This window comes from Cricetulus griseus, chromosome 7 (assembly GCF_003668045.3).
Source record: "Cricetulus griseus strain 17A/GY chromosome 7, alternate assembly CriGri-PICRH-1.0, whole genome shotgun sequence".
NCBI lineage: Eukaryota > Metazoa > Chordata > Mammalia > Rodentia > Cricetidae > Cricetulus > Cricetulus griseus.
The window spans coordinates 10888871-10904877 of NC_048600.1; positions in this window are offsets into that span (position 1 = coordinate 10888871).

The following is a 16007-nucleotide window of genomic DNA, read 5'->3' on the forward strand; positions in this document are numbered from 1 at the left end:
AAAGTCCAGAAAAAACATACCTCTCCGAATTTACCACCCTGCAGTTCTGAATCCGCCCCGTTAGAGGGGTCTCCGCGGTGCCAGAGATGTTCATATGTTCCCGGGTTTCGGCACCATATGTCCCGCGCGTGCTGTATTTTCTCGCCCGGCAAGAAATACACGCAGGACACTCGGATCCTTCTGCAGACAAGCTTTAATGCATAAGCTTACCAGAGCGGAGACTCTCAACTAAGAAAACCCATCCCTAATAAAGGCTGGCCAGCCGCCTGGGACGTGTTACCCTATGAATGGCTTCAGCTCCTCAGGCCAAATGAGCCACGGGATAGGCAGAGATCAAAGGAATGGAGATTACCCAGCGCCTGTTGAAGTAATTTACATCTTGGTGTCTTTAGGCACCATTATTGTAATGGAGGATGCAGGAAACGGCCCCCTACATGCCCCAAAGTCCTTATATTTATATCCATAGATTAGTGAGTCTCTCAACCCTTATCAGATAAACTTCTATGCAGTAGATGGCAATTAATACTGAGACCAACAAGCAGCTAATGTGCAGAATATAGAGTGTTCATTTCTAAATGGGACATTTATAAAATTCCTCCCAACAAAGGGTCAGGGATCTTGGGGGAAGAGAGAGCAGAAAGAGTGTAAGTGCTAGAAGGAGGGGATGTTTGTAGTGAGATAGTATTTGCTGAACATGACAATGCTGTTGCACATATGTACTCCTTGTGGCTAGAACTATGTGTACAAGACTTGCACAGGATTAAGCCAGCCACAATCTCAGCAAGGATATGAGAAGATCTCATGAAGACCCACCCCTATTTGAGGACATATTGGTAGTTGCTGCCTACTGGGAGATAGTCATTCATTCTTCAGAAATGCAGCACCCAGAAGTGGTCCCACACTTATGCATATACAGACTGGTGGAGATAAAAGTAGGGAGGATACAGGAAGAGGTGGAGGAGAAGGAATGATGGGTGGATTAAGTACAAATGCATTATGTACATGTATGAATATTAAACAAAATATTCAATAAAAAGATGAAATCCTGCCATTTGCCATACCATAAATGAACCTAGAAGACATGCTATGTGAAACAAGCTTAGGGAAAAATCTCTTGTGATGTAATACATTAGCTTCATTAATAGATAAATAGCTAAGGATAGAAGAAGGAATATCTAAGAGATAAGGTTTGTGTGTGTGTGTGTGTGTGTGTGTGTGTGTGTGTGTGTCCAGCTGTCATAGAGATGAATCATTAAACTTTATTAGTAATCTGTACTTAATTCTTTGCATTCGAGTTTTGTGGCATTGGCATCTCCCTATTGGCTTTGTATTTCCCTAGCCATCTTCGTAGCCCTGCTTTACTAGCTCCTTGCCTGCCTGACTTGATAACAGCAAGGGCTTCATTCTGGGCTTATATATCTTTCCTGGAGTGATAGCACCTGTGCTCTTAGTGCAAAACTTCATCAGTATGCTGATGACTCGGAATTTCTCCCTCCTGTGTGGACTTCTCCATGTTCCAGCTAGCCAGCGGCTTCATTTCAGCATCCATAGACAAGTCGAATCAAATATGCCTAGAGCCACACTATCTACAAAATTGAGGCAAAAGAGTAGGATAGAGAGTGAGATCTAGAAGGCCTGACAAAGTCAGCATTATGAGAAAAACAAAGGAAATCTGGAAACCCCCGGCCCCACTGGCACAAGAGCAGCAGTAGCCTGCTCTTCTTGAAAGGGACCTCTGCCTCTTTATACTAAAGTCCACACTCCTGGTTGGAGATTAAGATCTCAAGGTATGTAATGCATGAAGTTACTACATGTAACAGGTAGAACATGCTTAGTAAAACCCCCACTATGAAAATGATCCAAGATGCCCATGCTATGGTGACTTGGGTGTTCCTGCTTCTGTGCACTGGGCAGTTGAGCTGCCAAGCTCTCTGCTCCAGCTTCCTTCCTTGGAATATTTCTCCTCCTAATATACTATCCCTGCCTGAAAGTGCATCCTCTCTTAGTAAATTCTTTGCTTTGTTTCCTAGTATTTACCCATCTTCATCCACTTTTTTGTTCTGTGAAGCTAGAAACTAGATACTATGCTGTAAATTTCTGTTTCCCCTGCCCCATGTCTAATCTAGGTCACCACCATTATCTGTCTTCTGAATGGCACTCCAGCCTCTTATTCCTTTATTCCACACAGTGGTCAGAATGATGTCCCTGAGATGAGAAGTAGACTGTCTCTCCTCTTCTGGAAACCTTCCAGAGGCATCCCATCAAATTCCCATCATGGCTTACAAGGCCCTGTGAAGGCTGATCTACCCCTGCCCCTTGTCCCATCTAGTTACATTCTCCCAGAGCCTTCACTCTCCAGCCATGCTCTTTCTTTTGATTCCTGGAGTACATCAAGCTTTGTTCCCCTTCTGCACCTGCTGCTCCCTTTTACTAGTGATCTATGCTCTTTCATCATCTCAGCTTAGCTGGTTCCTAGGCAGCTTTCAGCTTTCAGTCAATCATTACATCTCAAGACACCTTGCTCTGACCAACCTATGTAAGTAGGCCTTGTCACTCTTTTCTGTTTATGTTTGTCTTTGAACTTAGACTCTGAAATTGTTTTCTGCTTCTAGTCTGACTCCTTATCTCATTTTCCCATTGGGTGTGAGCTTTGAAAGGTTATTGATACCTTGTTGGGCTCTGCTCTGCTGGGCACCCCTGGTAGAAAATATGTTGACTATCTTGGTGTACACAGCAGATCCTGGTAAATGTATGCATTTTCATTTGGAGGGCTAATAACCTTGATCAGGTGTATCTCTAGAGCCAGAAAGGAAGGAGAGAAGTGGAGGAAGAGAAAGAAAGTTTAGACTTGAGAAAGCATGAAGATTGGTGACAGACAGTCCTGGGCTCAGGATTCTGCTTCAGTCTGGCCTGACCTGGCTGCCTGTCACATAGCAAATACTCAAGTGATAGCTGTCATCACTATCATTAAGGTAGATTTTATAATTGGCTTCAATTATTTTCTTCTCCCTTCCCAGTATTCTAATTAAGCATCCTCTCCCATTGCCATGCAATACAGTGACATCAGTGATGAAGAAAAAATAAGCATCACACTTTCAGTCCCAACAATATGAGGGCTGGCCATGTGACATACCTTGGTTAGCAGAAGGGGAGAGGATATGATGTGTGCCAGGTCCAAACAAAAGTTGTAAGGGCATCCCATATTTCTACCATGCGAATACCATGTCAATTATTGGAGATGCTCCATCAGCCTGCATCCTAAAATGAGAACGGAAATGGAACAGAGCTGGCTTGTAGTTGCTGACATGTAACATCAGAAAAGAAATAGGTGCTAGTAATTATACACCATGGAGATTTGGTGATTATTTGTTATGACAGCAATGCTGACTAACAATATTAGCATTATTTCATAGGAGGAGAGAGTCAGGAAAGATTTTTGTTGTTGTTGTTGTTGTTAGAGGGGGGGTATTCTAAGTTGACGCCTGATGATGATATAAATATTATTAAGATAATGTAGTTTGGGGTGGGTGATATTTCAGGTAGAGGATAAAGACTTGCAAAAATCCATGAATTCAAGAGAAAGTAAGTTTAGAGGGCCTGGCAGAGGTCAAGGGAAGAATGACCCTAAGTACAGCTGGTGAGATGCTTAGGGCAGATCATGAAAAGCCTTGCAAGGCAGGATAAGGACCATTTCACTTCATCCAAGAAACAATGTGATGCTGTCTAAGGATCTGTTTTTGTCTTTGAAAAGGATCACTCTGGCTAACTATGGAGAGTAGGTTGGAGGGGCAGGAAGCCCCTAGAGAAGGCGGCTAGAGTTCAGGTAAAGATGGAAAAGTGTACATGTGTAGGAGGTGTTGGGGAAATCTTGACAGCCCCCTTCATGAGATTTGAGGACAAGAAGTCAGTGTGAAAAGCTGCCATGAGACTCAGGTCTCATGTTGATGGAGAGCACAGGAGAGGAGGGAGCAGTTTAGGGCATGCAGATGAAGAGTGTGTTTGACCATGTGTAGCTTCAGGTACCTGAGAATGTTATAACATTTCTTCTAATGACAGTGGGCCCAGCTAACATTGCCCAGCTTCCATTATAGGCAAGGGAAACCGTCGTGGGATATTTGTTTAGCTAGGCAAAGCTGTGTTACATTTGTTTCTGCTGCATTAGTGAAGATGTGTTGCATTTACCTTAATTAAATAAAATTAACCTGGCCCCAGAGAGGTGGGGTTAGCAGCTAGTTGACAGGATGTAGCAGGGAAGAGAATAGCTGGGCTTTTTAGTTGGGGCAGAGTGGAAGGAGAAAGGCTTCTGGGATGCCAACTAAGAGAGAAAGTTAGTCAGTTCATAATCTAACTCTCTGAGTTCACAGGTTTTCACCCTAGACTTTGAATCTGGGTTCATTAGAAAGATGGAAATTGAGTTAAACCTCCTTTTAGGAGCAGCAACAGAGCCATTGTCTGGGGGAACAGAATTCTCCCCAGGCCATGGCCTCGGTAGCCAGGCGCTAATAGTTTAAAGGGTAGTTATTTAAAGGGCAGCCACCTTGAAGAAGGTAAAATATCAGGAGACCACTAGAATCTTGTTGCCAATAAGACCAACAAGGGAGTCAAGATTTCTGGGGAATTAAGGAAAAATTTATTCTTTATAGAACCCATCACCATTTCTTCTTTCCCTTCCTGTTTCCTGGAATGAAAACTCCTGAACGAAGGCAACAGTAAAACACCAAGAGGATTTCAGAAACATTGGGTCTGCCATATTGGAATTACTCACACATAAATTAAATTGGAAATACAGATTTTAGATTCATCAGCCTATAGGTAATTTATAATTTCAGAAGAGCAGGTAGTGTGAAAGGACAGAACCTTGACTAATCATCATAGTACAATAGAAATAACATAGCAATATGCTTTTTGTTTATTTAATTTTTACAAATTAAAGTACTATAAAAGTGAAGCTAGGATTGGGGAGATGGACAGGTGCCATACACATATGAGGACCTGAACTGGGATGTATAGCCTCCATATTAAAAGATGCCTAACCTCGGAGCTTGGATTTGGGGAACTGGTGGATCCCAAGAGCTCACTAGCCAGTGAGCCTCGCTTAGTAGATTATCTCTAGTTCAGTGAGAGACCCTGTCTTACATAAGATAAAAACATGGTTGAGGAAGACACTATCATTGACCTCCACTCTCCCCACAAAAGTACATTTGTATAGACACAGATGCACATGAGACAAAGGGTTTTCTATTGCCATCCCAGATCTTCTAACTTGATCCTTACTTTAGTTTGCATTCTTTAAAACATGTTTTTAAAATGTTTTATTTTTATTGTATGTGTATGGGTGTTTGCCTGTATATATGTCTGCACTACCTGTATGCAGTACCAGAGGAAGCCAAGAGAGGGATGCTATGGAACTGGAGTTACTGATTATTGTGAGTTGTCACATGGGTGCTGGGAATTGAACCAGGGACTTCTGGAGGAGCAGTCAGTGCTCTTAACCACTGAGTCATCTCTCCATCCCGTGGTTTATATTTTATGGTGACAATTATGAATGCTAGGTTGTGGTATAGTATACAAATGGTATACTATTTGTATTACTCTATGGTTTCTTCTTTTTGTAAACATTTCCTTGGATTCTATCCAGGTTGTCTCCCACAGACTAGATAATTTATTTGAGCTGCTTCATAGTCCTTTAGTATAACATGTATCCACCTATCCATCTGCTTCCATGGCATGTCCCAGTGATCCAATCCTTCCACCTAGGCCAAACATCCTAAAGTTTCTTCCATCTCCCAGTAACACCACGGGGGGGGGGGTTACCAAGCCTTCATCACACAAGTCTTGGGGAGACAAGCTCTTTCAGATCCATTGTCCCTTTTCAGCCACCCATGGTCATAGTGTTTGGAATACGAAAAGTGCATTGAGACACAATCCAGCATTTGGGCTTGTCATTGAGGGATCTGTAGTGGATGATGCTGTAGTTGAGGATGGTAATGTTGAGATGTTTGATTTCCTGACTCTGCCTGCAGCGTTACTTTGGGTGGGCTGCATTCTTCTATTGAAGGTACATGTCTTTATGATGTCTTTTGACTTCCCTGTATGGCATAGGAAGAAACTTCGTACTAACCTCCTTGAATCACCCTCATCCTGGCATTTAGTTTCCTACTGTGATCCCAACTGATATCACATTGAGACTTTGATTGAAATTGTATAGGATAGATTGTTTGGGGGAGGAATGAATACAGCATTGAATCTCTCCCCTTATGAATTATTTATGTCTTCTTAAAAAAAGTCTTTCAAGCAGTTCTTGGTGATGTACACCTGTAGACCCAGCTGAAGCAAATGGGTAGTTTTGAGGCTAACCTGGGCTACAGGACAGCCAGGATGGTAAGGATGGTAACCTTTATCTCCAAAAGCAAAACAAAACCAGACAGGAAGCACAGAGAAGTTTGATGTGTTTTTATAATTATTTTCCGATCTTTGTTAGATTTATAGATTTTGTTTCTATAATGTATAAAAATTCCCTTCTGTGTTTTTAATAGGTAGTGATAGTTTGTGGGAAAGTCATTGATTTGAAGAGCTGCATGATTTTGTCTCCCATTGGTTTGCAGAGCTCTAGTCATTTCCAGTTGATGGTCTTCAGATTTTCTGTAGGCAGTCTTATCTGTGATGATGGTTTCACTTCCTTTCTAGTAGTTTCTATAACTTTTATTTCATTATCTTGTATCTATATATTTTTCTTTCATTGTACAGGCTATGCTGAATAATACTGGTGAATATGAATTTTTTTCTTGCTTTCCCTGATACTGATAGGTGTCTGCACCGAATTAAATACTTTAGCTTCTTATATTCAATTTGCTAAAAGTTTTAAGAATAATAAATAGCTGCTGGAATTTTATCAAATGCCTTTTCAGCAGTTTTGAGGCATAATCATATGTTTTAATTTTAATTCTTATCGAGGTTGTACATGCACATTTGTTAAAAAGAAAAATGGTCTATAAAGCTTTTAATAAAAAAATGGTCTAACTCGTATCTCTTTCACTCATTACTCTCCTGACTCAACCATTTTCAGTTATTTTCTTTCTTTTTTAAAGATTTATTTAATGTGTTTGAGTGTTTTGCCTTCATGTATTCTGTGCACCACATGTGTTTCTGGTGCCCTAAAAGGTCAGAATAAGGCATATGGTATCCTAAGACTGGGGTTGTAGATGGTTGTGTGTCACCATATGCTCTTAACCTCTGAGCCATCTACCCAGTCTCAATTTTATTTTATTTATTTATTTTAGATATTTGCCTTCAAAATTTTAATTTCATATGTATACTGTTGTTTTAAGTTTTGAAATCTGTCTTCTACCTATTAGAGACTAATGAACTTTATTTTGATTTTTCTAGGTTATTTTCCCACCGTGGCATGATGCATAAGGAAATGCTTTTCTAATGAAGTTTAGAGTTAATTAGTACTTATATTATATATCTACATATAACAGAAAAAGCATGGCTTTATTTGTCATCCTATTATCTGAACCCCATGTTGCTATTGACTCAAACTTTAGGTTCAGGTTTTATTAAAGCCTTTCTTTAATTTTTAAAATCAATACTTATTTAGGTCTAATGATCAGCTCTTTTGATTTGTTTCCTTGATCTTTCTTTTTTTAAAACATGAGAGTTTTTATTAAATATTAAATATTAAGTATATACTCAATAATATTTATAAAATTTGTATAAGGTACAAAAAAATCCAATGAATGTATAAGTACCCTGAATCTAGTACAGGGAAAGGAATGTTACGTTACTTTGAAGTCCCCTTCAGAACCTCCCCTGTTCTTTTTCCTTTCTTACACATTCTCTTTAATTAGTACATTCAGCTTTTCTCTTCTCAGCTGAACTGTTAAGTTATTGTTTCTTTTGATTTTACTTCTAAAAACTGATACATCATTTTGGTGCATATATACAGGGTAGAGTATGCCTCTAACTCAGTATCCAGTATGCAATGATCAAAGCTGGGTAACTAGCATTTCCAGATGGAGTATTTATTATTTTTGTGTGTAGGGAGCTCTCAGAGTCCTTTCCTAGTTGTCTTGAAATACATAATTAATTGTTGTAGTGAACCTGTAGTGAAGCTACTGTGCTATAGAAACTTAACAACTAATTGCTTCTGTGCTTTTCATCCACTCAAGAATTTGCCCAAGCTTTATGTTTATCATTCTCTTATTTTCCTCTATTGCTTTGTCATATACAGTTTATGAGACAGAGTCTCACTACATAGCCCTGGTTTGCCTGGAGCTAGATACATTGACCATGCTGGCCTCAAACTCTTAGAGCTCTGCCCTCCTCTGCTTCTTCAGAGCTGGGATTAAAGGCATGCACCACAACATTGGGACCAATCATATGTATTTTTGATTATTATTTTTATCTATAGACAATATATCTTTTCTAAGTTTCATTTTAATATTTGGATAAGTGGAATTATTCTTTAATGTGTATTTATATCTTTAAACTTCATTCGGTTTTATACATTTTAAAACTTGTAAATGAACTTCACAGTACAATGAATTCTCTGCTTGTTTGGTGTTATGGTTCACTGTTTATCAGCATTTTTATGCGTAGTTTTACCTCATTTGTTTATACTGCTGTTTATATTGTATTCCATGAATGAATATCTTGGAAAGTAGGTTAAATTAGTTATTCAGAGTACAGTCCCCACAGCTAACTCTATTGTCATTGTCTGCCATTTATTTACTATGATGATTCATTTTTACTTTATATGTTTGAGGGTTTTGCCCATATATATGAGCATACACTGCCAGAAGAGGGGGTTGGATCCCCTTGAAGTGGAGTTAGTTCATAGTTTTGGCAGCTATGTGGGTGCTGGGAACCAAACCTCAGTTCTCTGTAAGAGCAGCAAAAGCTCTACACTGCTGAGCTGTATCCATACCTGTTAGGGGCCATGAGAGATATGGCAGGTGTTAACTAGTATTTCACAGGTTGACTCACCAGATGCATGATTCCTAATCTGGGAGCCCCACTTGCCAAGGCTTTGGGGTCACTGGCTATGGAAACCAGTTGCTCCTGTCTGTAATTTCTCTCATTTCTTCCCTAAGAATAGCTTTGGGTGTTTCCCACTGCTTGTGTGTTTATCTCATGAAAATACTCCATCTTCTGGTCACATATCTGTGGGTGGTCTAGAAGATGACTTAATTTAGCTATATAATTTTGATATATAGAATATACTGGGACATGCTTCATAACCATATCTATTTATCCCACAAGGATTGTGGACAATTAACAGCCTGCCTTGTTCTCTTGCTCAGACTAGCTGCACACAATTAGCCTACTTTCACCTCAGAGCAAATTCAAACTAGACTAAATATTTTTTGTAAATAGATCACAAGTTTGAAACCTTACAGCTATGTACACGGTCAGAGCCACAGATGTCCAACCAAGGGTACTAAAAAAAAAAAAAAAGCATGCCAGTTCTTCACTTGCCAGTCTACCAACAATGGATCTGTGTTTCAAAGTTGCCATTGACACATAGGTTTGGCTCCTATGGCCTTGGGCCTTTGTGTTGTCATGGTAAGTGGCTCTGTTCCTTATCATTTGCTTTAACAATGTTTTCTTAGGGTCCTCCTTGTTACCTAGTTTCTCTGGAACTGTGGATGTAACTCATAAGCTCTAGACTGACAGCTGTGGAGCCTTCATGGGACCAAACTAGGCCCTTCATATGTAATATCTGAGGGCCCCCTGACAGTAGGACCAGGATCTATCCCTGGTGCATGAGCTAGCTTGTTGGAGCCCATTCCTTATGGTGGGATGCCACGCTCAGCCTTAATGCAGAGGGGAAGGGCTTGGTCCTGCCCGAACTTAATGTGCCAGACTTTTTTGACTCCTCATGGGAGCCCTTACCCATTGGGAGGAATGAATAGGGAGTAGGCTGGGGGAGATGAGGGAGTGAGAGGAAGGTTATGGTTGGAATGTAAAATGGAATTTAAATAAATAAATAAATAAATAAATAAATAAATAAATAAATAAATTTGCTCTTGACCAACGAGAAACAACTCTTGTGATTTCCTTATCGCTTCAAGGCTCCTCTAGAAAAGGAGTTTTTAGAATAGAAGAAGAAGCTAGAAGAAGAAGCATAGAGAAGTTAGAAGACAGGATTATTAGAGTAGAAACAGAACAATAAAGAGCCCATGACATAAAGAGTATGGCCCTCAGATTGTGTGTGAAGTTACTATAGAAATCCTTTACATGCCCCTAGCTTCTAAGAAGCATTTCACCTTTGGAACCCTGGGTAGGGGCTGGGAGTGGGTCTCTTAGCCTCTATGATTTATTTACTGTGTGGCAATGGACAGAGTTTTTAACCACTTTCTCTTGCATTGTTTGTATCTATAACAAGCACATAATAATATTCACCTTATTGGAGGGAGGGGACTGATTTAAGAGTATAACAGTGTTTAGAACAATTCCCTGTTCAGTACTTCACCCTTATCCATGGTTTCATTTCCTGTGGTCTCATTAACTCCCAGTCAACCGTAGTCTGACAATATTATATGGAAAATTCCAGAACAGAGTTCTCGAACATTTCATAGAATACTACAAAAAAGAACTTTGAAGGTTGGATTTATCATTTGGGAAAAATCTAAAACTTTTCTTCTTTTCAAATATGGTATTTGGGAGTCAGTGATAATCATTTTGACAGAATTTTTACCTCTCAGATTTTTTTAAAAGGCATTCTTATAGCTTTCTTATATAGATCTAGTATTGCACACCTGTAATCTCAGCACTGAGCTGGAAGATAAGGAATTCGAGGTCATCCTTGGCTACAAAGCAAATTTGAGGCTAAGCTGGACTATATGAGACATTGCCTCAGCAGCATCAAAAAACATTACTTGGTTTTAAAGTTTGTCTAGTTAGAACAAAATATATTATGCTTTTGCTTGACTGACTTCCTGCTTACACTTTGTATACTTAATTATAGTGATTTATTATAGATATATAATTTCAGAGTTGTGTTATTCAACATCTGACATAGGAAAATTAATTTTCAACTATTAGTTTATGCTCACATGATAAGATTAAACTCCTTTTTTTTGAGATAGGTTGTCTTAGTTAGGATTTCTATTACTGTGAAGAGACACTGTGGCCATGGCAACTCTTACATAGGAAAACCTTTAATTGGAATTGGCTTACAGTTCAGAGGTTTCATCCATTATCATCAGGGCAGGAAGCATGGTGGCACACAGGAAACATGGTGCTGGAGAGGTAGCTGAGAGTTCTACATATGGACTGGCAGGCAGCAGGAAGAGACAGTGAGCCACTAAGCCCTACTTGAGCTTCTGAAGCTTCAAAGTCCACCCCCAAGTTACACACTTCCTCAAACAAGGACACACATACTCCAACAAGGCCCCACCTCCTAAGAGTGTCACTCTTTATGAATGAGCCTCTATGGGGGGGCATTTTTATTCAAATTACCACACAGGGTTTCACTGTATAGCTCTGGTCAGCCTGGAACTATGTATACCAGGCTGGAATGAAATTCACAGAGATCTATTTGTCTCTATCTCTCAAGCACTGATATTAAAGGCATGTGCCAACATACCCCTGGACCTTTTATTTTTGTTTTTATTCATGTTTATGTGTTTGGGTGTTTTGTTTGTATGCATGTCTGTGTACTACTAGCATAGAATGCTCACAGAGGCCTGACGAGAACATCTGATCCCCTTGGACTGGTGTTATAGATGGAATAGCAGCCAGTGTTCTTAAGAACTGAGCTGTCTCTCCAGCCCCTAAACATACATTTATTTATTTACTTATTTAGTGTGTTTTCTGGGGGTATGAGCGGCAAGCATGGCACAGCACATGTGTGGGCTCAGTAGACACGTAGCAGAAGTTGATTCTCTTCTTCTACCATGTGGGTCCCAGAGATTGAGTTAAGTCCTCGTGGTGGCTGGTGAGTGTTTTTACCCACTGAACCATCCCAATTGCCTGAGAAGATTAAATTTTATTACAGGCATTGCCACAGTTTGGCTCATGTGTTAAAGGCTTGCTCCTCAGAGCATCACTCTTGGCTGTGGACATTTAGGACCTGGGAAGTCCTTAGGGTATTGGGAGGGTTCCTTGCAGGAGACTGTGGGACCTCAGGAACCCTCTTTTAGCTTTCTGCCAAGGGCTAAGCAGTTTTTGGTCTTCTGTGCATTTCTGTTGTGATGTGCTGCCTCACCACCTAAAGCAGCAGGAGCAACTAATCACAGATGGGGACGCCTAAATCTGTGATGCAAATTTATTTTTTCTCTTTATGAGGTAACTATCTTAAGTATTTCATCATAGTGCTAGCTGACTAATTATATGTATATATAGGGAAAATAATAGTTTCATAGCATTTGGTATGACCTGCAGCTCTTGGCATCTAATGAAGGTCTTAGAAGATGTGAACTATAAATAAAGAGGATTACCATTTGTTATAAACATTGTATAACTATAGATATTATTTGTATAAGTAAACCACTCATTTATCCATTTAACAGTTGATAAATATTTTTACTATTTTAATGCTCCTCTTAATGTCCCTGCAAATGTCCTGTGGTCCACATCACAGGGGTGGGTGAGTATCTTCAACTATGTTGTCTTCTGTGTCAGCTTTTTTAACTGTGTGTCACAACTTCATACAACTGAATGGGGGGATCAGAAATAATTTGATTTGGCATCAGTAAAAGCTTCTGAACATGCAGTGGCTAAAAATTAATTTCCCATCAGGTATGTGATGAAGTATTTCTGGAAGTGTGGTATCACATGTGTGGTATCACATGGCTTTACTACAGATTTGGTACTAAATGGACATGTGCATTTTGCACTGTACATGGCATTCTACCATGTAGTGCCAAAAATGCTGCTAACTCTTAGTCTAGATGCTAGACTGTTTTGTTTTTATTTGTGTTTGAGACAGGGTCTCACTATGTAGCTATAGCTGGCCTAGAAATCACAGAGATCTGCCTGCCTCTGCCTCCCAAGTACCAAGATTAAAAATGTGCTGCTCCTTGCCTGTCTATCTAATTCAAGACTATCATATGCTATGAATTCCAGTGTTTTTAGTGTATGTGTAATTTTTTTGCTCTTATATCCACTAATAGTTTAATCATGGAAAACAGACTTTTTAATATGTTTTCCTCAGCATATACTTATCAAATTAGTATATCTTTGTTAGAATGTTTGAGTTTAAAATTTGCTGTTTAAATTACTTACTCCAGTCTCATAAAACAATTATTAATTGAATCTTGGCTTGGGATTAGGATAGAATTTCCAGCAATTTCTGGAATGACCCTAAACACACCTGTCGTTTTGTGCTATGTGTTTATGTGAAATGGCTTTCTCAGCATTGATGACTATAAAGTGAAAATAGGCATTGACTCTGAAAAACATCAAGGATGTTCTACATCCAGTAGCATCAAATATTCAGACAAGATTTAGTAATTTTTAAAATTTAACAAAAATAATCACATCATCTCCCCACTCCTCTTCCCTCCTGCCACTGCCATGTCCCTTCCTCCCAAATCACAGCTTCCCCTTCTTTAACCATTGTTGTTACATATATATACAAACAACAAATGTATAAATACAACCTGCTGAGCCTGTTCCGAGTTGCCTGCATGTATGTTTCTAGGGCTGACCACTTGGTAGTGTATTATATGTAATTTTAGGTAAACCTAAAATAATGATTCCTTGTATCCTCCTCAAGCATTCTTAGTTTTATTTACCCCTCCTCCCTCCCATTCTTTCTGTATTTATATCTCTCCTTCTCTCCAGTTAAAAGTCCCACACTTTCCCCATTTCTGTCTTCATAGCACCTATGCCCTATGTCCTACCATTCTCCACTCTGGAGTGTCATATCCTGTAACGTGAATTCTAATTGGTCTTAACAGTAAAAACCCAGAATCAGATTTTAGAGGGTAAAAGCTGAAAGATCAGAGAATCAGAGCAGCCACCCTCTAGGCTTCTTACCTCTACGAAATCTCAGACTGAAAAGGGCTGAGGCTCCTGTCTCTGCTCACCTTATATTCTTCTCTCCACCCAGCCAAACTACTTCCTGTCTCCACCTCCCTAAGTGCTGGGATTAAAAGTGTGGGCCTCCCACCTACCTGGAATCAGAGGCATGAGAGTCCAAGTGCTGGAATCAAGGGTGGGTGCCACCACTGCCTGGCCTCTATGGTTAATTAGTGGCTAGCTCCACCCTCTGATTTCAGGCAAGCACAAGCAAAGTATCACAACACCTCACCCATCTCTCTTTATTTCCCTGGTTTATGTAGTTACTCTAGGTTATATACTCACATCTCAAGATTTAGAGCTAAGTACCACAAATAAAAGAGAACAGGAGAAATTTGTCTTTCTGGTTCTGGACTAACCCACTCAATATAGTATTTTCAGTTTAATTTATTTACCTGAAAATTCAATTTTTCTTTAAAGATGGATAGTATTTTATAGAGTATATGTAGCCCATTTTCATTATCCATTCATCAGTTGAAGGACATTTAGGTTGTTTATATTTCCTAGTTGTGAATATAGCAGCAGTAAACATGGCCGAGCAAGTATGTGTAGATAGGATTTTGAGTTCTTTGGTGAGTCATATGGTAGATATATTTTTACCTTTTTGAGGTTTCTCCACACTGATTTTCAGAGTGACTGGAACAGTTTACAATCCCACCAGTAGTGGATGAAGGTTTCTGCATGTCTTCATCATCATTGGCCATTTGTTTTGTTGATCTTAGCCATTCTGAGCATTCTGGGTAGGGTGAGATGAAAGTCTCTCAGAGTTGTTTTAATTTGCATTTCCCTAACTGACAAGGATAATGAACACCTTTGGAGAGATTTCTTAGACAATTTTATTTCTTTTATTGAGAACTCTATGTTCATAGCAATAGCCTTTTTTTAAAAAAAAATAAATTGGGTGGTTTGTTTTCTTGACTCTTCATTTTTTGAGTTTTTTAAAAAATATATTCTGAATATTAATCCTATGTCAGATGTATAGCTGCCTAAGATTCTCGTTCAGTCTCTGGGCTTCCTGTTTTTTGATTGTTCCTTTAGCTGTGCAGAAGCATTTTAGTTTTATGAGATCCCACTTGTCAATTGTTGGCCTTGGCTACTGGGCAATAGTGTCCTATTCAGGAGGTCCTTTGCTATACCTGTATCTTGTAGGAGGCTGCTTATGTTTTCTTCTGGCAGATTCTGGTTTTATGTTGAGGCTGTTGATACATTTGGAGTTGATTTTTGTGTAATGATAGAGATGGATCTGATTTCATTTAGTTTTTCTAGCACCGTTTGTTGAAGATATTGTCTGTCCTTTCTTCAATGTATGCTTTTGGCATCTTTGTCATATATCAAAATGGCTGTAGTTACAGTCACTCATGTTGGGGTCTTCTATTTTGGGCCAATGGGCTACATACATGTGATAGTACCATGTTGTTTTTATTACTGTAGCTCTGTAATATATCTTGGTTATGGGCCATGGACGTAGAAAATGCTTCTCAAATATTAAGCATAGCAGCCACAACCATATCTTGAACTTTTTCTTTGTACTGTATTGGATCTTTTTCTAAGAGATTATTTTTTATTTAAATTAGAAACAAGCTTCATTTACATGTCAATCCCAGTTCTTTCGTCCTTTCCTCCTCCCCTGCACCCCACCAACCCTCATCCCACCCCTTTCTGCTCTCTAGGGAGGGTGAGGCCTTCCATGGAGGATCTTCAAAGTCTGTCATATCATTTGGATATGTGTCTAGGCTGAGAGAGTATCCCTCTATGTGGAATGGGTTCCCAAAGTCCATTCATGTACTAGGGATAAATACTGATCCACTACCAGAGGCCCCATAGATTAACCAGACCTCCAAACTCACATCCTCATTCAGGGGGTCTGGAACAGTCCTATGCTGATTTTTCAGCTATCAGTCTGGGGTCCATGAGCAAACCTTTGTTCAGGTCAGATCTTTCTGAGGGGTTCTCTAGCCTGGTCTTGACCCCTTTGC